At 48.4% G+C, this 20,421-nt stretch overlaps 1 protein-coding gene across 2 annotated transcripts in view; it reads right to left on the bottom strand.

Annotated features, from left to right (window-relative positions):
* The window catches only part of FAM120C (family with sequence similarity 120 member C), a 901,961-nt gene that overhangs the window by 685,339 nt on the left and 196,201 nt on the right, over positions 1-20,421 (bottom strand). The gene's annotated exons all lie outside the window — the stretch shown is intronic.

Below are 20,421 nucleotides of genomic sequence, written 5' to 3'. Positions count from 1 at the left end.
AAAGAAGTCTTTCCAGTCACGAGGTAGGTGACTCTTCCTTTCGGAGATAGTGTGCATCGGCTCAATCATTCTATTGTTTTTCCGCAGAGGGTGAGGATGGAGTTAGTAAGAGAAGTAAGAGATATGTCCATATAAATTGTACCCAAGTAAGATATCACTGTAACAGGTACAGGTACCCGGGGAGGTGGGTGGGCGCATGTGACTCCACAGCTCTACATGCCAAGAACAGATGCATACTGTGCTAAGTAGCATTTTCCGTTCGAGGCATGTGAGCTGTAGATCACATGCTGTGCATAGACTGTATAGTAGTAACTTCCAAAGTGGTGGCTCACCTGTAGCTGTTGCAGCCATCTGAAATAGTGTACGTATAACTGCTTGTCCCACACTAGCTTGTTGTCTAGCTAATACATCTACACAATAGTGTTTTGCGAATGTGTGTGGTGTAGACCATGTAGCAGCTTTGCAGATGTCATCTATGGGTATGTTTCCTAAAAATGCCATAGAGGCCCGTAGTTTGTGGGTGGAGTGCACTCTAGGGGGAATTGTCAATGTGCGTTTTGCTTTAATGTAACATGTTTGAATGCACTTGACTATCAACACTGCAATACCGGATTTTGATATAGGATTGCCTTTATGTGGTGGAGGAAAAGCAACAAATAGTTGCTTAGTGTTACGGAAAGGTTTTGTTCTTTCAATGTAGTACAGTAATGCTCTTTTCACATCTAGAGTGTGAAGAGCGCGTTCTGCCACTGAATCTGGTTGAGGGAAGAACACAGGCAACTCAACAGATTGGTTGATATGAAAGGCAGAAACGACTTTAGGTAGGAATTTGGGGTTATTCCTAAGAACTACTTTGTTTTGATGCATTTGTAAAAATGGTTATATGGTTAGTGCCTGAAGGTCACCCACTCTCCTCAGAGATGTGATGGCTATGCGGAAACTTACCTTCCAAGTGAGAAATTGTAGTTCGCATCTGTGAAATGGCTCAAAAAGTGGACCCATGAGTCTGGTAAGGACAATGTTGAGATTCCACATTGGAGCAGGTGGAAGACTTGGGGGAATTACTCTATTCCTTCCATTAATGCTTTAATAGCAGGCACCCTGAAAAGAGACAGATGTTGTCTGTTCTGCAGATATGCGGCTATTGCAGCAAGATGTAAGCGTATGGATGTGTACGCTAAATTGGAACACTGTAGATGTAACAGATAGCACATGATGTTTTGGATTGAAACGTCCAGCGGATCGATTTGATTGTTATTACAGTATATCACAAACCGCTTCCATTTTGCTGCATAGCATGCGCTTGTAGTAGGGTGTCTAGTCTGATGATATTCAGGAAATCTGGTGGAAGATTGAGGTAGACAAACTAAGATTTCAGGTGGCAGATCGCAAGGATAAGATGAGTGGGCTCTGGATGTCTTACTCCTCCATGGTTCTGTGTGAGGAGATTGGGAGTAATGTGTAGTTTTTGGTGATCAACTACTGATAACTCCAACAGGGTTGTGAACCAGGGTTGACGGGCCCATGTGGGAGCAACTAAGATTAGTGTCCGGAATTGCTGTCTGAGCTTCTGACCAACTAATGGAATGAGTGGGAGAGGCGGAAAAGTGTAAGCAAATATCACTGATCAGTTCAGCCATATTGCATTGCCTTTGGACAATGGGTGTGGATCCCTGGACGCAAAGCTTGGGCATTTTGCGTTTAGATGTGTGGCGAACAGATCTATCTCTGGGAAGCCTCATATTTGAAAGAATGGAAGGAGAACTTGAGGGTGGAGTTCCCATTCGTGGATCTGTTGTCATTGACTGAGCAGATCTGCAATCTGGTTGTTTACTCCTGGGAGGTGTTCTGCAAGGAGATATATTTTGTGAGTTACCGTCCATCTCCAGATTTTCGGAGCTAATTGTGACAGTTGGAGAGAGTGTCCCCCCCCCCCCCCCCTTGACTCCCACGTTTCTGTATGTGGTACATTGCTGTCATGTTGTCTGTGTGAATCTGGACCGCTTTGCCTACTAGAGGAGGTTGAAATGCTTTGAGCGCTAGAAAAATATCTAGCAGCTCAAGAGGTTTATGTGTAGTTGGTTTTGTTGCAGAGTCCTTATGTCCTGAATAGTGTGCTTTTGGAGGTGAGCTCCCCAGCCAATGAGCGATGCATCTGTTAGCACTATCTGTGGAACTGGGTCGATGAAGGGCCACCCTTTTGAAAGGTTTTGTGTATTCCACCAGTGTAGAGAGTGATGGGTGCGGTGATCCAAAAATACCAGATCTGATAACTGACCCTAAGCCTGGTTCCACTGACATGCTAAGCACACTTGAAGGGGACACATTTGGAGTCTTCCGTGAGGAACAAATAAGATGCAAGACGCCATCATTCCTAGCAGTTGCTTAAACACTTGAGCTGATAATGAGTGTTGGGGCTGAAACTGAGAGATTAGAATATGCATGTTGCAGATTCTGACTGGATTGGGACACGCTAGAGCTTTGTGAGTGTCTATTGTGGCTCCTAAATACACTTGTATTTTGGACGGTTGGAGATGAGACTTAGTAAGAATTACTGTGAACCCTAGGGGGTGAAGTAGTTGTACTGTTTTTTGAGTGTGTCGTAGACAACTTTGCTGGGAGATAGCTTTTATGAGCCAGTCGTCTAGATAAGGGAAGACATGGATGTGCTAGCTTCTTAGATGAGCCGCATTTTGTGAAAACCCTGGGTGCGGTAGTTACTCCGAATGGAAGGACCTTAAATTGATAATGTTGGCAGTCTACCATAAACCTGAGGTATTTGCGGTGAGCAGGGTGTGATCATGTGAAAGTGGTAAGACTGAATGTACAGATTTAATTCTCTGAGGTCTAATATAGGCCTGAGAGAGCCTTCCTTTTTGGGAATTAAAAAGTACAGGGAATATACTCTAATCTCTTGGTATTGTAATGGGACTGGCTCTATAGCGTGTTTTTCTAACAGAGAGAGAACCTCTTGCCTCAGAATGGTAAGATGCTCTTGTGACATTGCATGTGATCTTGGAGGAATATTTGGGAGAGTGTCTGTAATCCCCAGGCAGTAACCATACTGGATAATTTGTAGTGCCCACTTGTCTGAGGTGACTGAATTCCAGACACTTAGAAATTGTGAGAGACGTCCCCTGACAGGAGTAGAATGATCAGGGGGTAACAGAAGGAAGTCAGTTTGTTTGCGGGGGAAGTGCAGGTGGAGTTGCCTCTGCCTCGTTCCTTACCGTTGTTCCCGCTAAAACCTCCTCTGAAATAAACTCTTGAGGGGGGATTGGTTATTGCTGTTGTATGGGGAGGAGGGATTTTCAGTGGATATATTTTTGGAACCACCCCTGTAAAAGGAGCAGCAAAAGGAACCCCTATTTGTAGGTAATTGCAAAGCCCCTATGGACTGAGCGACCTCCGTGTCTTTTTTCATTTTCTCTAGCGAGGTATCAACCGCTCGCCCAAAGAGATGTTCCTTATCAAATGGTTGGTTGAGAATGGAAGTTTGCACCTCAGGCTTGAATCCTGAGATTCTCAACCAAGCACGTCTACGTAGGAGTACGCTGGTATTTACTGCACAGGCTGCAGTGTCCGCTGCGTCTAGGGCACACCTGATAGATGTATTGGTGATGAATTTACCTTCTTGGATAAGATCATTTGCCCTATTCTTGTGTTCATCAGGCAGGAATTGCATGAGTTTTTCCAACTCATCGTAATGAGCCCTATCGTAGCGAGCCAGTAAAGCTTGAGCATTGGCAATGCACCAATGATTGGCTGCTTGTGAAGCCACTCTTTTTTCCAGAGGCATCCATTAGATTAGACTCCTTTATCGGGAGGAGGAGCTTCACCTTTGGTCTGTGAGTTAGTTCTCTTGCGAGCGTTGGAAACCACAAGTGAGTCTAAGGGCAACTGACCTCTGACATAAGCAGGGTCTGTAGGAGCAGGCTTATATTTTTTTCTTCACCCTAGGTGTAATAATTCTTGCCCTCACAGGATCTTTAAATATGTTATCTGTGTGTTTTAACATGCCTTTAAGCATTGGCAATGTATGAGTGGCCCATTGAGAGGTAGTAAGGGTCTCAAAGAGGAAATCCTCTTTTAAGTTCTCTTTATGGAGCTCCACCCCATGATATTGAGCAGCCCCATTAAGAAGCTTGACATATCCAATGTTATCATCAGGTGGGGAGGATCTAGACGGATACAGATCAGGGTCATTATCTGTAATGGGTTCACTATGATTATCCTCCCAAGGGTCAATGTCTTCTGCCTGATCCCCCATCCCCCTCCATCCTGTGGGTCAGGCGATAGTGGTAGTGGTGGTGAATCTGAAGGTGTAATAAGTAAATTGGGATCAGTGGGAGAAGTGGGTGGAATGTAAGTGGGAGAAGGGTTAGTACCCACACTTTTCCTTTTGAGAGGAATGTGGTAATCCTCTGTCTGGTCTATTTTTCGTTTCTTTGGTAGGGTGGCATAGATATGTCCTGTATATGTCTTGTATCAGGGTGTATAACCAGTTTTTCTGTTTCGGATCTGAGGGCGGAGCATCAGACCGAGGCTCTTTAGACGGAGTGTCTTTTTCCTTACTTGCCGGTTTCGGCTCCGAGCCTTTTGGTGAGGAAGGAGGATTCTTTGGTAACAGTGGAATCGTTACTACGGGTCTGGTAACGGCCAAAGACAATTGTTTGTTGTCAATGGCCCTGTTGAACTGTCGGTCCCTCCCTAGTCATGTGACAGAAATTAATTCCCTCATTCTCGACCACGAGTTGGACGTCTTGTTTTTAACAGAAACCTGGATCTCTTCCAGCTCCGGCCCGGATATGGTCAGAGCACTTCCACCAGGCTTTCTTATATCTCACCTAGATAGACCAGTAGGGCGGGGAGGTGGTATTGCCATCCTTTACAGGGATACGTTAACCTGTAAGGTCCAGGATGGAGGGATGAGCGACTGTGAGAGCTGTCCATTCTCTCTATGGTTGTCGCATACCGCTTCCTTGGCAGGCCTCCTTGTCTATCGCCCACCTGGGACCATGGGCAACTTCCTCAACTCTTTTCTTGAAACGGTCGCGCTTCTTGCCTCTTCCACAGTCAGCTTTGTGGCACTAGGTGACTTTAACATCCATTTTGATGACCCCTCTGACTCTCTAGCAGTAGATCTTCAGGGTGATCTGAAAGCATTCGAGATTAACCTGTTCAATTCAGGTGCAACGCACGGGAAGGGACACTTGCTCGACCCCATTCTTTCGAACTCGGAATGCCTTAAAGTACTGCCCGCGCTGGTTCTGCCCTGGACAGATCATTTTATGGTTCCGGCCCTGTGGCAGTTTGATGTCCCAGTGGTACCTACACCTAGAGTATACACGGTGGAAAGAGCCTGGTCTAGGCTCCCAGTGGACACCTGGGCAGTACACTTGGAGGTGACACGTCCCCCCCCCCCCCGTGCCTGACCCGCTAGTCGCTGATGCGAACTTAAACACCTGGTTGACCAACTCGCTCGATGCTATCCTCCCTAAGAAAAGACTACTCACCAGGGGTAAGAGAGTGGGCTCAGCTCCCTGGTACACGCCAGAGCTTAGAGCTTTGAGGAAGGGTTGCAAGAGGCAGGAGCGGATCTGGAGGAGGGACTGGGGCGAAGTGAGCCGGAGAGAATACCGGGCAGCACTTAACATCTACAAATCCGCCATCCGGGCAGCGAAATCCAAGTTCTTTGAGGAGAGAATAGGACTCTCTTCTAATTCCTCGAAAGAGTCGTTTAAGGTCATCAGAGAACTTCTGCAAACCCCCGAACCTCCGGTCACTCATGACAACCCGCGTGAAAAATGCTCAGAATTAGCCACGTTCTTTAAATCTAAGATAGAAAACATCTTGGCGTCCCTCCCTCGGTTAGTGCAGGAGCAATCCTCCGAATGCAACCCTGGGTCTCAGCCTGGGGTGAGGACAGCAGAGCTGGACTCCTTTGGTCCAGTCACTGTGGACGAGGCTCTTGGGGTCTTGGTGACCCTGAAGAGTGGGTCTCCGAGAGATCCGGTACCGATGAAATACCTGAAGCAGGTAGCTTCTACCATCGGCGGCCCAGTGACGGACCTTTTGAACCTATCCTTCACCCAAGGAGTTGTGCCTCCCAGCTGGAAAGGAGCGGTAGTTAAGGCCCTCCTGAAGAAGCCCAGCCTGGACCCCGCTGACCTTGCTAATTTTAGGCCTATCTCCCTGCTCCCCGGCCTTAGCAAGGTGGCGGAGAAACTTGTGAATAGGCGCCTTTCGGGTTTTCTGGAATCCAACTCTCTCTTGGGTGACTCCCAAACGGGATTTCGCCCTGGCCAGGGAACGGACACTGCCCTGCTGGCAGTCGTGGAGAATGCCAGGAGCATTTTGGATTCAGGGGGATCGGTGGCAGTGATCCTCCTGGACCTTGGTGCGGCATTTGACACCGTAGACCATCAGGTGTTACTCCAGCGGCTGTCGGGGGTGGGGGTCTCCGGGTTGGCCCTGAAATGGCTCGCGTCCTTCTTAGAAGATCGGACGTTTGAGGTCTGGGAAGGCCACGGGAAGTCAACATCGGTTCCCCTCCAGTGTGGTGTGCCACAGGGCTCATCGCTGAGCCCCACACTATTTAATATCTATATGGCCCCATTGGAGAGTGTGGTACTGCCACTGGGTATCAAGATCATCAGCTATGCGGATGATACCCAGTTGGTGGTTGGGCTTCCCCAGCCGGCGAACCAACCCGACCTGCTGCACACATGTTTAGCCAGGGTCTTCACCTGGATGTGCAACTCAGCACTTAAACTTAACGGTTCAAAAACCGAACTGATGATGCTGGGGAACTCCCCTCCCTCCTTGTCCCCTAGTAGCTGGCCTAGCTGTCTGGGAGCGCCACCTACCCCAAAACAGGAGATTAAGAGCTTGGGGGTGTGGCTGGAGTAGGACCTATCCTTCAAGACACACGCAAAAAAGACCGCAGGCGTGTGTTTCTGCCTGCTCCGGTCAGCCCGGAAGATCCTACCCCTCCTCCCGATGGCCACTAGGAGGTTACTAATCCAGGGTCTCATCATTTCACGGCTGGACTACAGCAATGCGTTGTTTCTGGGGGCTCCAGAATCAAATCTAAACAAATTGCAACAAGGGCAAAATGCTGCCGCCAGGCTTTTGACGGACCTTCCCAGGCGGCAGTCAGCTCGACCTGTGCTGAAGGCGCTCCACTGGCTCCCTGTGAGAGAGAGGGTGAAGTTTAAAGCACTCTGCATGGCTCACAAAATCTTGCAGGGAAAAGGGCCCCCTATCCTGCGGAGTATGGTCCAACCTTATAAGGCCTCTCGCGCCCTCCGCTCAGACCACCAACATCTCTTGCAAGTCGCGAAAGTAAAAAAAGCCAGGACTGGCGGTATAAGATTTTCCGTCAACGTGGCAGCATTATGGAACTCCCTTCCACATGCCCTTCGCTCCGAAACTGGCACCTTGCGATTTCGCAAACTTTTAAAGACTCATCTGTTCCCTGCTTAGTGCTCTGCTGGTTTGGTGTGTACTCTGGACGAGCGCTGGGATGCCCAAGGGTAACCACGCGCTATACAAGACTCAATAATAATAATAATAATAATACTAGATGTTTTGATTTCGATGCCGAAGGTGTCGGTTCGGCTCGAGCCGGAAGGCTGGTCTTTGTGTGTCGAAGCCGGGCCGGAGGGTGGGGCGTCGGAAACTTTGTCAGTGCCGACCTTGGCCCCAAGGCAGAGGAGGGACCGGAGCCTTTTTTCTTTGTCTGTTGGGAGTGCAAGGGGGTATCTTTACTCATGGTACACTGACCCAGAGTAACCTGCTCCTCTTCCTGCATGTCGGAGTCGGCTTCTGACACGGAGACATGTTCTTCTACTTCCTCGGCTACTTGAGCTTGATGTTCTGTGTTGGAATCTTCTCCGAAGATGTCAGGTGCAGAGCCGCTTTGGTGCTGCATCTCATCGATCGAAACTATCGGCACGCATCGCAGTCCTTCTTGTCGTGTTCTGGGGACAGGCAGAGGTGGCACACGTCGTGCAAGTCGGAGCGTGGAAACTTAGCACGACATCCGGGGCAGAACTTGAAAGGAGTCCGTTCCATCGACTGCTGGCGCTGTCTGCACGGGTAGGCCAGACGGCCCACCACTAGTTTTCTGAAGTTGTTTCGAGTTGAGGCGATACGTGAAAAAATGGAAAGCAGCAATCGTTAACAATACCGTCGAGGGGGAGGGATTGCGAGTTGTAGGGTCCCGAGAAACGGTTCCGAACCGGAGCGCAGCAATACACATGCGAAAGAGATGGCGGGAAAAAAAATCTAATGATGGAGCCGATGCCCATGCGCACGATCACCGAAAGCAGGAGTCGCCTACCTCGTGATAGGAAAAACTTCTTCGAACAAAAACAAAGTGCAAACACCCGGACCCAACACCAGATGGCGGGCTATGCACAGCATGTGATCTAAAGCTCACATGCCTTCTACAGCTCACATGCCTCAAACACAATGTTTCTTCACCACATCCAGCGTTTCACCTGTGAAAGCCACATCAAGACAAGAGTGGATGGTGAGCGTCTATGGTATTCTCCAATTAGCTACTTAATGTGCATCTTGGAGAGGCACTCTGGCAGTTACCCACCTATCCTCCAACTACCCAATTTACCTCTCAAAGTGGTGGTGGCACCTGAAGAATCTTCGTCCCGAGCTTACAGCCTTTGTTCGTACTTGAGCTTTCCCATTGAAATCCATTGAATGCACGAAGGCTCAAAAGCACCATGCACCCAGCTGCTCGAGTGGCCCTGGCAGTGCAACTTCTACTCCTACCTACTTCCCCATTTGCCCTGAGAGAGTGACCAGGAGCCCAGCTCCCACAGCCGCGTGGCCTGCTAGTCAGCAGCCACCAACCAAGGCCCCCCCTGCCTCGCATAGGATAACATTCGGCCTAACTCACTCTGCACCCGGCTGACCCTGTGCCGCAGAGGGTGTAACAAGTGTACTTACCTAACCCTGGGAGACCAGAGTCTGTGCCCAGAACCTTAACTCTGCCAGTTGAATACTTACCCAAAAGCCGATAACTCACTTTTCTTCCATAGGGTAACATTGACTGGCTTCTTCTCAAATTTCTTCTAAGTGTGGAGTTTCAAAACTTTAAAATATTCACCTAAAATCAACCGAGTAACGAAAACAGAAATACTCACCTGCTATTATGAGAGATCCCAGTGCTGAATCTTGGTGCCCTGCACTGACCCTGAAAAGTACTTACAACCGCACTTACCACTAAACTTTCTCCCATAGGAAACCATTGGCTGTTTTTCTGTGAAATTTCTTCTAAAAGTCGATTTTTGCAAACTACAAATATTCTTTAAAAATCGTACCAACTGTGAAAACTCAATTACTTACCTGTTTTAGATATATGCCCCAGTACTGAGCATAGGAGCCCAGCACTGGCTTACAAAAGTAACGAGAACATACTTTACCCGTAACTTGAATTTTCTCCCATAGGAAACCATTGACTGTTTTTCTGTGAAATTTCTTCTAAGTGTCGATTTTGCAAACTTATAAATATTCCTTAAAAATCGCCTGTGTAACTTAAACACAGTTTCTCAACTGCTTACAGGTGGTAGACTAGTGCTGGATCTAGGACCCAACCCGGACCTAGAAAAAGTAACCATAACCCCACTTACCTGCTAAGTGAATTTCCTTTCATAGGATAACATTGGTAATTTGATTAGAAAAAGTTTTTAAGTGTCAACTTTTAAAACAGCAAGCTATTGCTTAAAAATCACAACAGTAACTAAAACTAATTTACTCACTTGTTTCCAAGAACTGTTCCTCCCAGGGCTGAATCTAGGATCCAGTCCTGGAGTTAGAAAAGTAATCCTGAAAGTAATCAATTGCACATACCTTAAAATTCCCATTGAGCTCAATGTATTATTGTGTTTGAAATTGTGTTGCCTATTGCAACAAAACTAACTATTATCTGCAAAAGTCAATTGCCTATTGCTAAGTATTTAACTAAAGCATCTCATTCTGAGAAAGTATATTTTGATACCTATTGTTGGTTCTAAAATAAAACAACCATATATTTTTTATACAAACCATTGGCCTAGAGTTCAGTTCTTGAGTGTGTGAGACCATTTGCTGACTGAGTGTGTACAACAAATGCTTTACACTGTCCTCTGATACTGCCTTACTGCTCGACCAAGCTACCACTTTATCCACAACGGATGGAGGTAATAGTGATAGTTTTACCCTCCTGAATTAGTTTGTTGGCCCTATGTTTATATTTGTAAGGGAGGTGTTGCATTATTGACTCCAGCTCATCATAATGTGCCCTGTCATATCTGGCTAGGAGCGCTTGACTGTTGACCGCTTGGGACGCTGTCCGCTTGCCAGAGGCGTCCAGGAGTTTAGACTCCTTATCTGGATACCTGGGAATTGGCAAGTTTCCTCGCATTGGAGACTACAAGGGAGTCTAGTGGTGCCGGGCCTTTAATGTAGGTTGGATCTGTTGGGGCGGCCTTATATTTTTTCTCAATGCGAGGGTTAATGACCCTGGCCCTAACCGGGTCTTTAAAGACCTCTGGTGCGTGCTTAATAACCCCCTTAAGCATAGGCAGAATTGAGGTGGACCTCTGTGCAGTGTCAAATGTATCTAAGAGGAAATCCTCCTCTACGGGGTCTGTGTGGAGATCAACCCCGTGGTAGTGGGCAGCCCTATGGAGTAGCTGGTTAAAGACCATTGTGTCCTCGGGGGAGGGGGGATCGGGGGGGGGGGTCTAGAAGTGTAAAGATCGTCCTGCGAGACGTCTGGGATGTTGTAGTCGTCCCATGGGTCTGGGGAGCCTGTAGGAGTAGGGTCCCCAGTTGGTTGGTTGTCCGCCGCGTCCCCTTTGTCGTAGGTAATGTCATCATGAGGAGGAGGAGGTGGTGGTGGTGGTGGTGGCGGTGGCGGAATCCTCAAAGGGGAGGTGGCAAAGTCTCTCCTTTTTGGTGGTGGAGCTGGTGCAGTCTTGTCCAGTGATCTTTTTTTGGTACTAAGCGTCAAATGCCCAGTCTTTGGATCCTTTACGAGGGTTTTTTGGTAAGGATCGGGCCGAAACAGTTCCTCTGTAAGGGGCAGATCCTTCGGTGCCAATGGTGTCGGAGCCGTGGGTTTTTTAGGCGTCGATTCGGCACTGGTTCTTGGTTTGGAACCGTGGGGTTTAGAAGTGTCTTGACTTCCTCAGTTCCGAGGTGGGTTTTGGCTTCGAGGTTTGGGAGTCGAGGCTTTTCGGCTTCTTGCTCGGCTCCGAGGATGTTATCGGTGCCGAGGGGCGGGTGCCAATCTTCGGCGACAAGTGCTTTGGTGTCGAGTTCGGTGTGCTGTTCCGGAACATCGACGCCTTCTTCGAAGATGTCGTCGGGGATCGAAGTCGACGTGTAAGCCATTGTTCTCCTTGCTCGTCAGCCCCAGATCGTCTTCTTCGATCGGAAGGAGGCGCAAGCTGGACAGTCCCTTACCTCGTTTTCTGAAGAGGCACAGAGGTTGCACACCTCATGGAGATCGGTGTGGGGAAACTTCGACCCACATCGAGGACACTTTTTAAATGGCGTCCTTTCCATCAGCCAGGACCGGAGCCCAGGTAGGCCCGAAGGCCTTCGTCGACGACCGGAATCGGAGACTTCGATTGTTGAGAGTCGCGTCGAGTGTGGAGAACGCGATCGAGACAATACCGTCGAAAGGGGGAGGATTGCGCGCCGAACAGGAAAACTGGAACGGTTCCGAACTGGAGCGCGAAGAACACATCCGAGCCCGATGGCGGATAAAAACAATCTGAGGATGGAGCCGAAGCCCATGCGCAATATGATCCAAAGGAGGAGTCACATACCTCGTGACTTCCAAAGACATTTTAAGAGAAAAACAACTGCAACAGCCGGGCCCAACACCAGATGGCGATCTATGCACAGTGTGTAATCATGCCTCGAACATAGTGTTATCAGTTTTAGGGTAAGTATTTGACAGTGGGAGTTGAGGCTCTGGGGGTAGACTCAGGGGTATTCCAGGGTCAAGTAGGCACTCTAGTTACACCCTCAGCGGCACTAGGGCGGCTGGGTGCAGAGTGCGAAGGCCCAATGTTATCCAAAGGGGACAGGGGGCCTCGGATTGGAGGCTGCTGACTAGCTGGCCACTTGGTTGTGGGAGCCAAGCTCCTGGTTTTAGGCTCAGGGCAAAGGGGGATCCGGTTTAGCACACAAAGTGCACCGGCAGTGTCGGCTGGGTGCAGGGTGCTGTTTTGGCGTTGGGTGTCCTGTTTTCAATAGGGATTTTCGTTTTTGGTGTTTAGCTGTAGGCTCGGTCCAGGAAGACTTCCGTGATGAACCAACAGCTGGGCAGGTGATTTGGAGGGCACCGGGACGTAGGTGCACCTCGGGTTCTTTTCTCCAGGGTGCAGGCGGGCTGTATGCAGGGCTGTCTTTTGAAGTCAGATTTCACCTTACCGGGCCACTCGCAGTTGGGAGGGGCCTCCTTGCAGAGGCTCCAGGCGACGTTGGGGAGTCCTGGAGGGGTCAACCCACGGTGGACTCTGACTCTGGAGTGCTGGGGAACTTCGCTGGGACCGGTAAGCCACTCAAGCTCGGGCCGTAGGCGACGGGTGCGGTGGTAGTTCCAGGCCTCGGGTTTCTTTGTCCTCAGCAGGCTCAGAGTCGGTCTTGGGAGTTTTCTTTTGAACAGGGATGCAGTTCACAGGAGATCCGGTCTTTGTTGAAGGCAGTCAGTCCTCCCAGCGGTTCTGGAGGTCGTTGGCTGCAGGACAAGACAATTTTTGGTGCAGGATCTCCAGGAACTGCAGACGGGCCGGATGGGCTGGTGCCAAGTTAGTTCTCTGCAGTCTCCTCCACTGGGCGTCTTCTTTCGTCCTTTTTCTTCTTAGGTTACTGAAATCTGCTTTCTTGGCTCAGGGCTGCCCCCTCAATACTGTATTTAGGGGGCCTTTAGGGGTTTCGGGGTCAGTAGCCAATGGGCTAATGACCTTAGGGTGACTACACAATGGGTGTGCTCACCCCATGTGGGGGAGTGAGCACAATCCCTAATCCCGATTGTGTGAACAACTCCGCCCAGGAAAGGCTTGGTTTCTGGGCTCAGGGAGCGAAGGCTCCCACCCTAGGGGTCCAGAAACGGGTCTTGTGGTGGCAGGCTGGTGTGTACCAGTCAGGAAACCACCAGAGGCTGGTCTTTTTTCAGAGGGGCATCTCTAAGAGACCTTTTGTGTGCATTTTTCGTTAAATCCCACACTGGCATCAGTGTGGGTTTAATGAGCTGAGAAGTTTGATACCAAACTTCTCAGTTTTCAGTGTAGCCATTATGGTGCTGTGGAGTTCGTAATGACAAACTCCCAGCACCATATACTCTTAATGGCAGCACTGCACTTACAGTGTCTAAGAATGGACTTGGATACCGTAGGGGTACAGAGCACATGAACCTGTACCCTCTCCACTGGTATAGTGCACCCAGCTAGATGGGTGGCTGACCTATGCCAGGGCAGTGGGTTGTAGGCATGGCACACACGGATGTGTGCCATGTCGACTCTTCACTTTGTTTTGCACCAAAACAAGCAGCCTGCAAAGGCAGTGTGTGAGTGTATAGGTACAGGACCTCTAAGGGTGACACAATAAGTGCTGCAGCCCTTAGAGGCCTTCCTTGGTTACAGTGCCCAGGGTACCTGTGGTACCATTTACCAGGGTCTGACCTGTGGCCAGAGAGGTGTTGTAGTGAAGATCGTTATCTATATATGTACAATGCTAAGTTAGCACAACCGCGTTAGATGTTAGAAAGCCATCTTGCCGCTTTTGCTGCTTTTGCACACGACACTGTAGTCACATGTTATTAAATTGAGAAATGCTTACTCGACTTAGCTTCACATGAGAACTGTCTGTTGTTCACATCCCAAACAGTGAGCAGCGACCTTGGTCTGTACACAGTGTAAAGAAACAGTCTGGGTCGCTAGACGGTGCATGTTGTTGGGTTCAGGTTGATCGGCCCACTATTTAGCCATAACACGCACGCAGCTGCAAATGCCTGAAAGTCGGGTGCTTTTAATATTGCAGTGTTACATGTTTTCATTACATTCGGAAAAAGAGCTTTCCTAGGAGCAAAGCCTAGCTGATCCTGTGATGTGATCTCACTGAGCTGATCTATACGGTATGGGGTTCCACATTCAAGCCTAGAGACCTTTTACTAGTCTAATAATAATACTATTAGTTTGCTAGAGAAAGGAAGGTGGCTTAGATCCACTGTCATTTTAGTAGGATTACTCCTTTCATTTTCTATGGTATTGTAACTATGCTGATGGTTTTGATTTTAATCGTTTGTCTGCTTATGTTAGCCAAACTACTGCATCTTAGGACACGAGGTTTCTAAAATAAACTCTTTAAACTTTTACCGTGTCTCTGTTTATTCTGTTGTGGACTGATATGAGAATAATTACAAACAGGTATTTCTGATTCCCACCATTCCTGAGATATACACTAAGTCGCCTGTTCTAGGTTGTGTATACATTGGGACCGCCGAGCTAAACCTCGGATAACGAATGGGACACTGATGCTGGTCGGATAAGGGGTTCTGAGGTGAGTTTTTGGTACACCACAATTCACTGAGGGCCTGGGTTCCTGCGCATAGTTCTGTGCATAAGCAGAATCCCTGCAACATGGCGCACCTAACGTTTGGTCTATTGATTTGAAATGCCTTAGTAGTGCTTATATTAGTCCACAACACCCTCACTCTGGTTTCCGGATAACGGGAGTGATGGTTTAACCTACCTGTGTTTCGACTAATAGGTTCCTTCAAGCTTGATCATTAAAAAGGTTATTTTTTCTGAACCCCAGTGCTACTGTTGATATCGTCGATACTCTTTAGTGTGTCCTGATGGCGGTTGACATAGCCGCGCATAGCCGTGTACCTCTGCGCCGTCATTTGACGACATATGGGGTGCCGAATGATGGGATGGCTGTAATTTTTGTGGTAAGCGCTGATGCGTCATACCCGTATGAGTTGTTTTACTCATGGGTGACTTTTCCGGCGGTTGATGACGATGATACGTTTCATACCTATACTGCCACACAGCTGCCTGCGGCCTATACCCCATACAGGACACAAGAAATCTCTGCCTGGCAGCATACTATTTGGCTTAATGGCGCCCTTCCCCATGCGGTTGCACCGGCGAGAATGGGCCCGTTGTCTATTGCAGGGGCCACATGGCCGGTGCTGGCCGGCTTTACGCCTCATCCCCGCTATCTCACGGGGGCTGAGTTGCGGGTATTACACACAGCCCTGATTACAGTCCATAGGGCTTTAGTGCAGTATGTGTCACGAAACGTGCAGGTGGGGACACCTGCTGTTGCGAGACAACCTACGGACCACCACACGGTGGTTATTAGTCCTGTTATGGTTAATTCGGTGGTCGGCAAGCGCCCCCAAAGTAAGGATGAATTTCCTTATTGGCTTGCTGAGAAATTTGACCAACTGGAAGCGGTTTTTCCAAATACCACTCCTGTGGAGAAACACAGGATCCTCACCATTACTTTGCCTAAAGACCTGCTCCCAGATATGGCCGATTGTGACAACTGGGGTAAGGTCTTTGCCGCGACCTATTCGAAGTGCTATGCCACTCCGTCTATGTCTGTGCTACCATCCGTCATCAAAAAGGTTCAGGAGAATAATGGTGCGGAGGCTGCTATTGAATTGGGAATGAGGCTTGTCAACAGCTTCGATGTGGTATGCTCCATGGTAATGGGCAACCTCAAAGGAGATGCCATGCAGTTCCAAGTTGCAAATATGATGGGCTGCGTGGATGACGCCGACAAGCCCAAAGAGTTCGCTAAAGTAATTGCGAAGGCATATAGGACCGTGGGTCGTAGTGCCTTGGGTGTAAAACCGACTGATCATTCCTGATATAGTACAGCAAACTAAGGTGAGCTCGTCTACAAAAGACGAACGCCCCAACGTTCCTAAGCAAAGTTGGAGAGCTAAGAAACGGGGGAAACAGCAACAGAAACAGGGGTCACGTCCTGCCTCACCGGTACAGTCGTCTACCGAACGCACATATGATCTGCGCGATCTATCTCGTATTAAGTCACCTGATAGATTTCAAGTTTCTGAACAACGCTCTCCTCGTTCTTCACAGGAAACATCGGCTTCACAATCCGGTGGCGGAGACCGTGGGAAAGGAAGGGGTGCCCAAGGTCGTGAGCAACCCCGCCAGTCTGACGGCAAAGGCAAGCAGGATGAGTCTGCAGGTCAAAGACCCCCGTTTCAAAAGAAGAAAGTTGCTGCACGGACGGCGAGGTATGCCTCAGATGGTACGGACGCAGCTTCAGAACCTGACATGGGCACTAACGCTGCTAGACAGCGCGGCGGAAGTTACAGTAGTGCGACAAGCACTGCGTCCATATCTGGTGGCGACAGCAACGGATATATTCGTGAATATTGAAACTGCTGATACTCGGGTGTCTCCTCCTGATAGACTGTATAATATAGTCATTCAAATTGAAGGTGACATACAACGTACAATTCAAGGTTTTTTTGGGGATAATCTGACCACTTCCTATGATATTCTGTTGGCGGAGGCAGATTGGCCCCCGGCGTTCGTTTTAGATGCTCCTACAGGGGAGGAGGTAATCCTCCCGTCCTTTGCGCACACAGTGCCGAAGGTCCAAGCTAAAAAGTACGCCGAGGAAAGGGCTCAGGTGCTAGCACCTGCGTTATATCGAAATCAGGTTGGCTGGGATAAATTGTCTCCCGGCCATGAGATTCCGTTGCGGACTACGCCGCAACCTCAACCCCAATACCCCATGCGTCGCGAAGCTAGACCTCACGTCGCGTCAATCCTTGAACAATTGGAATATCAAGGAGTAATGGAAACATGTGTGTCACCTATGAATAATCCTTTGTTCACTATGACGAAGCCTGACGGGTCGTACCGCCTAGTTTTGGATTACCGGCACCTAAACTCTCATTGCCGGACATGTGCAGTACAAAACACCCACAGTTCAGCTCTCGTCGATAGTCTCGTGAGAAAAAGGTTTAACACCACACTAGACATTTCCAATGGCTTTTACAGCCATAACCTGTCCTCTCTTAGTAGTGAGTGGACAGCGTTCACCTCGGGTGGCAAACAAAAACAATTCAAAAGATTACCAATGGGCTATAAGAACAGCCCTGGAGTCTTTGCCGCTCGCGTGGTCTCTCTATTAGAGGGCATAGACCCTGATGCGTACTCGTATGTGGATGATATTTATCTCACAGATGACGAGTTGGAAGCGCATCTCTGTCGCGTTGATCGCATAATTGTTTTGTTTGCTGATTTCGGTTACAAATTCAACTTTGCGAAGTCTCACATTGCGGAATATACAGTGTTGTTCTTGGGGTACGAACTCAACAATGAAGGTCGAGGATTGGCTCCCCACTTTCTAGAGAAGTGCGCATGCCTACGTGCTTCTACGACACTGAAGAAATTACAATCTCTGCTGGGCTTTCTGAATTTCGGTCGAACTTACATTCCGGATTATGCCCAGCGTATCAAGCCGCTTTATGCCTTGGTACAACCTACTTTTTCCAAATTTTGTTGGCTGCCAGAGCATTCAGCTATATTGCAGTCATTGCAAGCTGATCTTCTTGCTTCTAAATACTTACTGATGGGTGATAACCACACTAACCTGGTCATAAGAATTGTGCCAGGCGCAGTGGGTTTCACATACTTAATGTTCAATGAGGGCGACACCGTCCCCATTGTTTACAAATCTCACTTGTACACTTCGGCAGAACTGCGATTTTCCGCTGTCGAGAAAGTTCTGACGGCAGTGCAGATGGCGATTCTGAAAGAACGAGCGCTATCGCAAGGTAAACGCATGTTGGTGGTAACACCATATCCTGCCCTTGAGGCGGTGACAAAAGCAAGTGTACCAAATTCTAAGGCTTTGCATCCAAGGTGGATACAATGGGCCACTTCCTTGACATCGCCGGACGTCACATATATCTTTGACGCGGCACTTCAGACTCAGGAGTTTTTGCAGTATGAATTTGTTCATCTGGCTCCTCTGTCCTTGCGCCCGCTCGAGGATTACCATTGTGTCATTTACACTGACGGTTCTGCGCAACCGGCAACTGGATCAAAGCACGCCTATTCAGCGCCTTGCGCAATTGTGGTCGGTACTTTCGTAAATGGTGAATTCCAGTCCGATGTCGTGCATACGCAGTCATTGGGCGATTGTACCGCGCAGTTGGCGGAGCTTCGTGCTCTAGTGCTAGCGCTAGAGTTTGCTGATCCCAGAGTCACTACCCTTATAGTGAGTGACTCCTTTTATTGTGTTCAATCTTACAATGACAATCTACATTTTTGGTCTCAGAATGACTACCATGATTCCAAAGGTAGCACGATTAAGCATAAACTGCTTTGGGTTCGAGTCGCAGATCTTAAAGAACGTCTGCCTCTCGAGAATGTTATTCACACTCTTGGTCACCAACGAGTTGGTGTCCATGCTGTCGGCAACAGCCTGGCTGACTAGGCAGCAAAAACAGCAGTGGCAACATACTTAGTAGCAGCAGTTACAAGATCCAAAAGTAAGATCGATGATGACATCTTGGCAGCTATTGCTGCTACAGAGCAGGGAACTAAATTTCCAAGAGGTTTCCCTGCTCGTTACCATTATCGCTTAAGTCCTGATAACGTCCCATTAGTGAGGATTAATGACGTTGGTGACAGATTGATTCCCAACGCGGACTGCAGACCATCTTTGATATTAGCGGCTCACGAGGGCATGGCGTCCGCGCATGCCGGCGTTGCAGCTACTGTATCTCTGCTACAACAACGTTACTGGTGGTGCGGTTTGTATAAACAAGCCAGAGCTTATGTTCTTAATTGTGACATTTGCCAGCAGATTAAACCTTCAACTGCAGCGTGCCCACCACAAACTCAGTTGTACATATCTAATAAGCCGATGGGTTGTGTTTATTTAGATCATTGCGGTCCATTTACCTCTGATACTGCGTACAAATACATCTTGGTTGCAGTTGATTCGTGCACACATTTTCTGTGGGTGTGGCCACAAAGGAGTGCTGATTCCCGCACTGTCATAAAGGATTTGCGTGTCTTTGTTGGAAGTTTTGCGTGCGGTACCTTTCATTCTGATCGTACAAAGTAGCCATGAGAAATTTGGGGGTCCAAGTCAAATTTTCGTCTCCATACCGACCTGAGGGTAATAGTGTGGTGGAGCGAATGAACCGTGACTTAAAGCAATCTTTGACAGCCAGGGTTTTAGGTACTGGCCGGAACTGGCTAGCCCACTTATATGACGTGCAACGTGCACTTAATAATCTCCCTAGAAGGTCTCTGGGTGGGTGGACCCCATACATGATGCTCTTTGGTGTACGAATGTTTGTCCCAGACCTTGATGGTCTAGACATGGCTGCGTCAGCCGCACCCTTTGACATAGATGAACACTGTGCTGTATTGCAGAATCTTCAAGAAGCCAGAGACAGTCTAGCGAAGGAACACGTACCCTCCTCATCGGATGCTGCGCTTCAGGTTCCGGTAGTCGTCTGGCTACCTCGAGTTGGTGATCTGGTCCGTGAGAAGGTGGAGAACAAGAAGGAGTTCGGCCCCTCTTATCGTGCACCAGTTCCGGTGCTTGGAGTACAGGGTACTCGAACAGTCATTTTACCTCCACTTCCTGGTCGAAAGGACAACAGGTACATCTCTATTGACAATGTCAAGCTACAGCGAGTGGCTGATTCTTCTTAGTATGATGCCGGCGGTTTCTTACCCTTCAAAGCTGAGAAATTCTGTTGTGGCCCGAGCTTCTAACACCGTGCCTGATGTTGCCATCGAGATGCATACAGTTACTGGTCCCTTATTGCCACCGACACCTAGTGGTCTGCCTGAAGATGTTGAGTATGCTTATCCTGCGGATGTTACATTGCCTGTTTTACAATCCACCACAGTTGCCCACTCACAAGACTCTTTTGACTTTAATTCAATGACTTCCATTGCCCCGTCCAAAGTTTCGATTTTTGTGGCCTGGTTCAAAAGACATTTTTTAATTCCCCCTTGGACTTACATTTGGCTGGTGCTCATATGCATTTTTTTGTTTATGTCCATTGGCTTTGTGGTAGTGTTTTTTAGACTTATCAATGGACACTACCTGAAAGAAAAATCTACAATTCGACTAATTGATGGAACTTTGGCCCCCCACTCCTCATCACATATTATGAAAAGGGACCAGACTTTTGTGAACATTACTGCCTGGCCTGTACGTGATGGGATCGCTTGGGATGCCGTAAAATTCATGGCCCCACTGAAGTAATTAATGTGCCAAATGTATTTTGTGTTTCTATGGGTGATGTCGTTAAGCAGAACATCCACTCAGATGACTGGGATGCTCAAGCCATAGAAGCACCGTTTTCTGATTTGA

The sequence above is a fragment of the Triturus cristatus genome, chromosome 10 (genome assembly GCF_964204655.1).
Source record: "Triturus cristatus chromosome 10, aTriCri1.1, whole genome shotgun sequence".
NCBI lineage: Eukaryota > Metazoa > Chordata > Amphibia > Caudata > Salamandridae > Triturus > Triturus cristatus.
The sequence above is the reverse complement of the archived record's forward strand: the minus strand, read 5'-3'. Positions and strand labels throughout refer to the sequence as shown.